Here is a 7,837-nt window from a genome sequence, read left to right as displayed (position 1 = left end):
GTGTCGGTTTTGTGTTGGTTTCGTATCGGTTGCGTGTCGGTTGTGTTTCGGTTGTGTGTCGGTTGCGTGTCGGTTGTGTTTCAGTTGTGTGTTGGTTGTGTTTTGGTTTCGTATCGGTTGCGTGTCGGTTGTGTGTCGGTTGTGTTTTGGTTTCGTATCGGTTGCGTGTCGGTTGTGTTTTGGTTTCGTATCGGTTGCGTGTCGGTTGTGTTTCGGTTGTGTGTCGGTTTTGTATCGGTTGTGTGTCAGTTGTGTGTCAATTGCATTTCGGTTGCATGTTGGCGGCGTGTTGGTTGTGTGTCGGTTGTGTGTCAGTTGTGTGACGGTTGCGTGTGGTTGATTGTCGGTTGCGTGTCGGTTGTGTGTTGACTGCGTGTTAGTTGCATGTTGTCTGTTGATTGCGTGTTTGGTGTTTCCTCATGCCTCTTTCACCGGCAGATTTTCACACTAATGTAGCCTACTCATTCATTTTGTCATTCAGAGAGCAGCTGGAGATCTGAACGTCTGTGAGAGATTTTAACCAGAATGTTGTATAATATCAGACTTTACAAAAATATTAAGCAGCAAAAAGTCTGATCTCAGCATGATCTCAATGTGACTCCCATAGGAAACCTGTCTGCTCTGACTAGGCATAAGATGGTATCAATTTTATATGTTGCGATTAATTGCTAATGCTTCTATCACGGTATATGGTATTATCACAATATTGAAATTTAGTTGCAAAAAAGTGTTGTCATAATACAGTATAACAGGTTTAATAACTTTTTTCTTATAACAAAAATAAGTGAACATTTAAATACAATAAAGCAATACACAAAACAATTTATAAAGTTAAAAATTTTACACAGATTAAAGTGCAAAAGAATTCTAAAGACCGATAGATATCACTTTACAATAAGATCTCATTAGTTAACTTTAGTTAATGCATTAACATTCACAATACCTACATTTGCTACAGAAGTTATTAATCTTTGTTAATTCGGGTTCATTAAATAACACAGTTACAACTTTGGATTTTAACAACGTGTTATTAATATTATAAACACACATAAATATTGAAATTACCTAAGATGAATGAATGTTTTAGAAGAATTTTTCATTGGCAGTTTATGTTAACTAATGAATTAACTAATGGAGCCTTAACTTAAAGTGTGATTGAACAATAAAGAATCATAACATTTTCAAACAATATCTGGGGCAGGGGGGTCAAATTCAGTTCCTGGAGGGCCTTAGATTCAACTATAATTAAACGCACCTGGTCCAGCTCATCAAGTCCTTCAGGCTTATTTGAAAACTACATGTTTGTGTGTTGGAGCAGTGTTGGAAATAAACTCTGCAGGGCTGCGGCCCTCCAGGAACTGAGTTTGACACCCCTGATCTAGGCCATATTGTAGTCCAGATTAAAATGTAAAAAAGTTTTAAAATAAATAGCCTATTAAGTCTAAATATTTAAGTATGAACAACATAGAGATGAATACACAAATCTGAATGGCTATTTAAAGCATTTAAACACGTTTCAGAAACAGAAAGTAGCGCAGCTGTTTTGTTTCCGGGGTAACGGCTGCATTTCTGCTGTTCAGCACCACCTGCTGTCAGAGAGTGAGAGTGCTTTCATTCAGAGCGTCTCTCACGCGCTCCGCCATGTGCTTCTCATCCGCGCTTGTTTACATCAGAGAGCACACGCGTCTGTGACGCAGCATACAGCGGTGTTGTGCATTTAACCAGTTGATGGGAAAAGTACTCTTAAAGTGCATTCAAAATTCAGAATAATTTGTAAAAAATAAAATAGTCATTTACGGTATTTTGAAGTGCCCATGATAACAATATCGTGCATATTCATTATCGTGATATATTGCATTACCGAATACCGGCACATGTCTAGCTCTGACACAGATACACAGAAACACCAGTATTATTTTGAGGACTTGTGCAGTACTTGTACTGTTATGTAATCACATTCTGAAGAAGAAACAGTACTTTTTACTCCTTACTAATTTTTTTTGACGTGAGAACTGCTTGTTGTGTTTTCGCAGCTTTCAGTGTTCTGAGGTTTGATGTTGTTGTTTTTGGTGTGAAACACGTTTTTGTGTCTCTGTGTCACTAGAATGTGTTTTGTGTTCTGATGTGCTGCGTTTTAACCGGTGTTTTCTGTAAACATGCACTGTAGACGAATGTTTTTGACCTGCGTTTGTTTTGTGTCTGGCGTAGAGGCTCGTTTGTCTGCCTGATTAACCTGTTTATGCATTTGTTTAATTAAAGTCAGATGTGTGATATCAGTGTGATCCCAACAGGAAGCTCATCTGTCGTGAGACAGAATCACACAAACAACTACGTTTGAGCAGGGGTGTGAATACTTTTACTTGATCACTGTACAGGTACTTAAGAGTCATTTTGGGTTATTTTAGTCAATTTGTTCTTTACTCAAATGCAGTTTCAACTAAATATTTGCACTCTTAATCACTGTACTTAAATCCGTTTTTTAACTTCTTTATTTCAACATGAGAAATGCTTGTTGAATTTTTGCAGAAAGTTTGACATTTTTTGCGATTTAATTGTTGTTTTCTGTAAACATGCAATATAGATTAATGCTTTTGAATTATTCGTGGTTACATTTAGTTTTAAGTCTGTCTGACAAAAGACATTTTTATTCAATTCATTCACTTTCTATTGAGAAAATGATTCAAACGCTCCTTTCTTCTTTCTGGGAGGTTACTTTTAATATTTCAGTACAATTTGAAATGCACTTTAATAAAGTAAATTTTTCCTCAATATATTAATATATTTCAGCTTTTTGATTATATTTACTATTAATTATTATTAATATTAATACAATTTAAGATATAATTTTCTATTATTATTTTTACATTTTTATATTGTGCATTATATGATTAAATATGATTTTTGAGAGATTGTTTTTTATAATACTTAAGTACAATTTAAATAAGTATTTTTTTTTACTTTCACTCAAGTATGTTTAATATTAATTATTATTCATTGAATATTATTTTTTATATTGTGTGTTATGTATATTATTAAATATTCATTTTGAGAGGTTACTTTTTTAATACTTAAGTACAGTTTTAAGTGCCTTTTTACTTTCACTATTTTGGCAAGATTTTTATATGTAATATAAAAATTACAATTAAAATATAAAATATAAAAATAATCTGACATATATATATATATATATATATACACATACACACAAACACACACACACATATATATATATATATATATATATAAATATGTCAGATTATTTTTAATATGAATTATTATTAATGCATTTTATATGCGTGTTATTTATGTAATTTAATATGAACTTTGAGAGGTTACATTTTTAATGCTTAAGTGCCATTTTAAATTGTACTATTTAACTTTCACTCAAGTATGTTTTTCTGCCAGATAATTGCACTTTAAATTGATTAAATTATCACTGACTATTAGTACTTTCACAGAGAGTAGAGCACAGCGCCAGCAACGCCAAGGTCACGGTTCGATTCCCAGTTAAACACATGAATGCAGTGGCTGAAGGTGAATGTGTTTAAGATGGCGCTGGTGTTTGTCTTGCTGTCATCTGGTTTGTGACTCAAGGAGCTCGTCATCCGTCTGCAGTGGAAGTGGTTTGATGTTTGTGAGGCTCTATTTTGAGTGGGATTTTCTATTGTGATGTGATTCTTCAGCGGGAGTCTCGGAGGAAGAAAAACTGAAATAATCCAGACAGACTGCTCTATATGAGGACAGGACATGTTTTCATCTCAGTCCTTTATTAGATGATGATTTGATCATCGGACGTTCACCGGACGTTCTTCATGATTTCATGGTGAGCGTGACACTGAAGGTGTTTTTCTGCCGTTGGATTGAGATGGCAGTGCTATTATGAAAGTTCACACCGTTTGTCTGTTGATCTCTGTGGTCGACAAACAATCGGGAGTTTTGCAAAGCAGAAAATGGAAAGAGAGTTTGATGCTTGCAAAATAAGAGCAACATGTAGATGCATGTGTGGTTTCACGTGTGTTTTACATGGGAAGTTTTATAAGACAAGTGCTTCACTTCATTAGATTTTTCTAGATGCACCTTTATAGGGTTGATTTGTTATAAAGCTAAAAAGTGATTCAAGTGAAAATTAATGGAGAAGAATTAAAATGAAAGATTTAAAAAAAATAAAAAGCTAATATAGGCAATGCTAGTATCGACACAGTATGATTTGATCAACATATCATGTTCCCATCTCTACATCTGTGATGTACTCAAAAACCTTGCGCTGAGATATGTTGCGCTGAGAGATATATACAGTGGGTACGGAAAGTATTCAGACCCCCTTCAATTTTTCACTCTTTGTTATATTGCAGCCATTTGCTAAAATCATTTAAGTTAATTTTTTTTCCTCATTAATGTACACACAGCACCCCATATTGACAGAAAAACAGAATTGTTGACATTTTTGCAGATTTATTAAAAAATAAAAACTGAAATATCACATGGTCCTAAGTATTCAGACCCTTTGCTGTGACACTCATATATTTAACTCAGGTGCTGTCCATTTCTTCTGATCATCCTTGAGATGGTTCTACACCTTCATTTGAGTCCAGCTGTGTTTGATTATACTGATTGGACGGGGTCTGAATACTTTCCGTACCCACTGTATATATATATATATATATATATATATGTATATAAAATCTTGTGCACCACTTGAACTTGCTTAATGGTTTTAATATGCAGTGTTTCAGTCATCAGACCTTTTTCAGGCATAGTACATACAAAAGAAGTCCACAAATATAAAAATACATACATGGTTTATTTTTAACTCCTGCTGTCCCACAACCCCACAGCTGAACGACACACCTGGGGACGCTTTCATTCAACCTGATCTTAGATGTTAGAAAACGTTTAGAAAAGTTTTAGGTGATCTTTTAATTCCCACTGACTTAATTGTGAATCTGCTGTGCTGGCACTTTTAGATTTAAGTGCTGCATTCGACACAGTTGACCATCATGTTCTTCTTTCTTGGTCAGAGCAGTTTGTGGGCATTAGAGGAAATGCTCTAAGTTGCTTTGAATCGTATCTTAAAACAGAAGTTTCTGGGTCATTGTAGGAGAATTAAACTTGGGTATTGTTCTCCTGACTTGTGGTGTCCCGCAGGGCTCTGTTTTGGGCCCTATATTGTTTTTCTTCATATGCTTCCCTTAGGTTCTATTTCTGAAAAGCAGTGCTTGTATTATCATTCTTATCTGTAAGAATACTTACTGATTTCTATTAGAACTGCACCAAAAGCACATATTTTTAAGTAAAAAATTTAGAAATATTATTAGAATGTAAAATAGCTGTTTTCTATGTGAATATCTGTTAAACTGTAATTTATTTCTGTGATGCGCAGCTGAATTTTCAGCATCATTACTCCAGTCTTCAGTGTCATGATCTTCAGAAATCATTCTAATATGCTGATTTGCTGCTCAAGAAACATTTCTGATTATTATCAATGTTGAAAACATGAATATTTTTGTGGAAACCGTGATACATTTTATTTTTCAGGATTCACAGATGAATAGAGAGTTCAAAAGGACAGCGTTTATTTGAAATAGAAATCTTTTGTAACATTATAAATGTCTTTACTGTCACTTTTGATCAATTTAATGCGTCCTTGATGAATAAAAGTATTAATTTCTTTTAAAAAACTCAATCTTACAGTACGTGCAGTAGGATCAGACAGACAGGCGCCGCTGCATCAGGACCATCACACTGATGTTCTCCTCTATCATATATGAATATGACAGTGTTTTCTCCCATTCTCCCTGTCCTCTCCTGTGGTGAATGTGTGGTGGACAGCAGCTCTAATGCCACTGTGGTTTCATCATCATCATCATCATCATCACAGCAGGATGTCCTTCATCTGTCTCTTCCTCGCAGGCTGTTCTCTCGTCTGAATGTGTTTAGTCACTGTTCTCCAAATGAACTTGTTCAGCTGTGAGAGAAAATCACTGTGAATGAAGATAACCAGACAGTATCATGGTGTTCTGTCAAGTGTTTTAGCGTGTAAATACTGCGGTATATGAATATGGTAATCGTTCTGTACTGTAAAATTTGACTCAGATTGTCAGTATGATGGTTTAGAGCAGAGGTTCAGAAGTCCTTCTGAACGTTCACGTTCTCTGATGTTGGTTAATGCAGGTAAACAAATAAAGTGTTTTATTTTGATTGCTTTTATTTTTAAATTATTGATTTACTTTTATATTTGTATGATAATTTTAAAATAATTTCTTTTTCATTTTACATTTTTATGATTTAAGTCATTTTCAGTAAGTGTATTTTTTTTATTTTAAAACTATTTATTTTGTTTCATTTTACGAAATAAATGCTGGTCTATTCTATGCGATGGTTGAATCTCCAGCCGTCTCACAGTGTCTCCGCATTATCTCGGGGTTTTCTGGGTCTTTGTAATTCAGTTCTTCTCATGATGCTGTGTTTCTGTCATTAGTCGTAACAGCTAGTTAGGATAAAAGCTGCTGCTGAATGAATGAATGAATGAATGTTGGGTTTTCTCTCTCTGATCTCAGGACAGCAGCTCTGAGACGCACCGCATTGCTCCGTCTCCCGTCGTTCATGTGCGAGGTCTTTGTGAGTCCGTGGTGGAGGCCGATCTGGTCGAGGCCTTGGAGAAATTCGGAAACATCTGGTAAAGTGATGCTTTTATTTGATCTGATTCATCAAAGGGATTCGTTTCAGCAGCCGAGAGATTCGTTTGGTGCTCTTCCCTCATAATGAATGAACAGATAAAGGCTTTAACGAGTGTTTCATTCCTCAGACAAACAGCTTCATGTTCACCACAGTCTCAATAATTAACGCGTAAAACTGACAGCCCTAAAATTACATTGTTTGTTTAGTTTTATTTTATTTCAAGTAATTATTTATGGTTTCAGTTAATGACTATTATAATTTTTGTTAATATTTTGAATTAAATTTTATTTCTACTTTCTGTTTTCCCTTTAAATTTAGTTTAATTTGTAGTCATTTTTTACAATTCAATTCGATTCAAATTTATTTGTATAACGCTTTTCCTGATACAAATCGTTGCAAAGCAGCTTTACAGAAAATTTAAGTTTGTATTTTAAAGTTTCTACATTATATTTAGTAGTAGCCTATCAATGTCAAGTTGATGTCGATATGGCAGAAATGTAGAGTAAAAATCATGCAGTTAGTTAATGCCATGTAATCAAACAGATGGTGAACACTATTTACAGCAATGATTATATGTTGCGATTAAACTTATAGCAAAATTTGGTACTTTTGTATGTTGTTTGAGGGTTGGCATCATCTCTTCTCAGGTGTTCGGTCCTCTCATTATTATTATTTTATTTTTATTTTTTTAGTTTTCAGTGAATTTGGTGTTCTGCTCCTCTCCTGCAGTTACTAACGCGTTAACTTAATTAATTAGTTATAAAAAAATAACGCGATTAGGCTACCAAAAGAAAGGTTTGAAACGACATGAAGGTGAGTAAATGATGACAGAATTTAAATTTTTTTGGGTGAAAAATCCCTTTAACAACTACTCCACCAGCAAACGCATCACGCGGCCCACCAACGCCGACGACCCCAACAGCGGGAACAAAGTGCTGCTGCTGTCCATCCAGAACCCGCTCTACCCCATCACTACGGTAAACCTGGCCTCACTCACCTCAGCCTCCCGACGCTGACACGCTCTCAACTAGGGATGCCAACGATTAATGAACCATCGATGAATTGTCGATAAGAGATGCAATCAATTAAAGCTATCGATGGTCGATTAAGCTATTTAATTTTGGGCTGCGTGCGGCTCATGCGCAAAACACGTGCGAGC

The 7,837-nt window shown here is 35.1% G+C and overlaps 1 pseudogene; it reads left to right on the top strand.

Annotated features, from left to right (window-relative positions):
• The window catches only part of LOC107693010 (heterogeneous nuclear ribonucleoprotein L-like), a 50,284-nt pseudogene that overhangs the window by 13,018 nt on the left and 29,429 nt on the right, over positions 1-7,837 (top strand).

Source organism: Sinocyclocheilus anshuiensis, unplaced genomic scaffold (assembly GCF_001515605.1).
Source record: "Sinocyclocheilus anshuiensis isolate Anshui unplaced genomic scaffold, SAMN03320099.WGS_v1.1 scaffold1200, whole genome shotgun sequence".
In the NCBI taxonomy this organism is placed as follows: Eukaryota; Metazoa; Chordata; class Actinopteri; order Cypriniformes; family Cyprinidae; genus Sinocyclocheilus; species Sinocyclocheilus anshuiensis.
The sequence above is the reverse complement of the archived record's forward strand: the minus strand, read 5'-3'. Positions and strand labels throughout refer to the sequence as shown.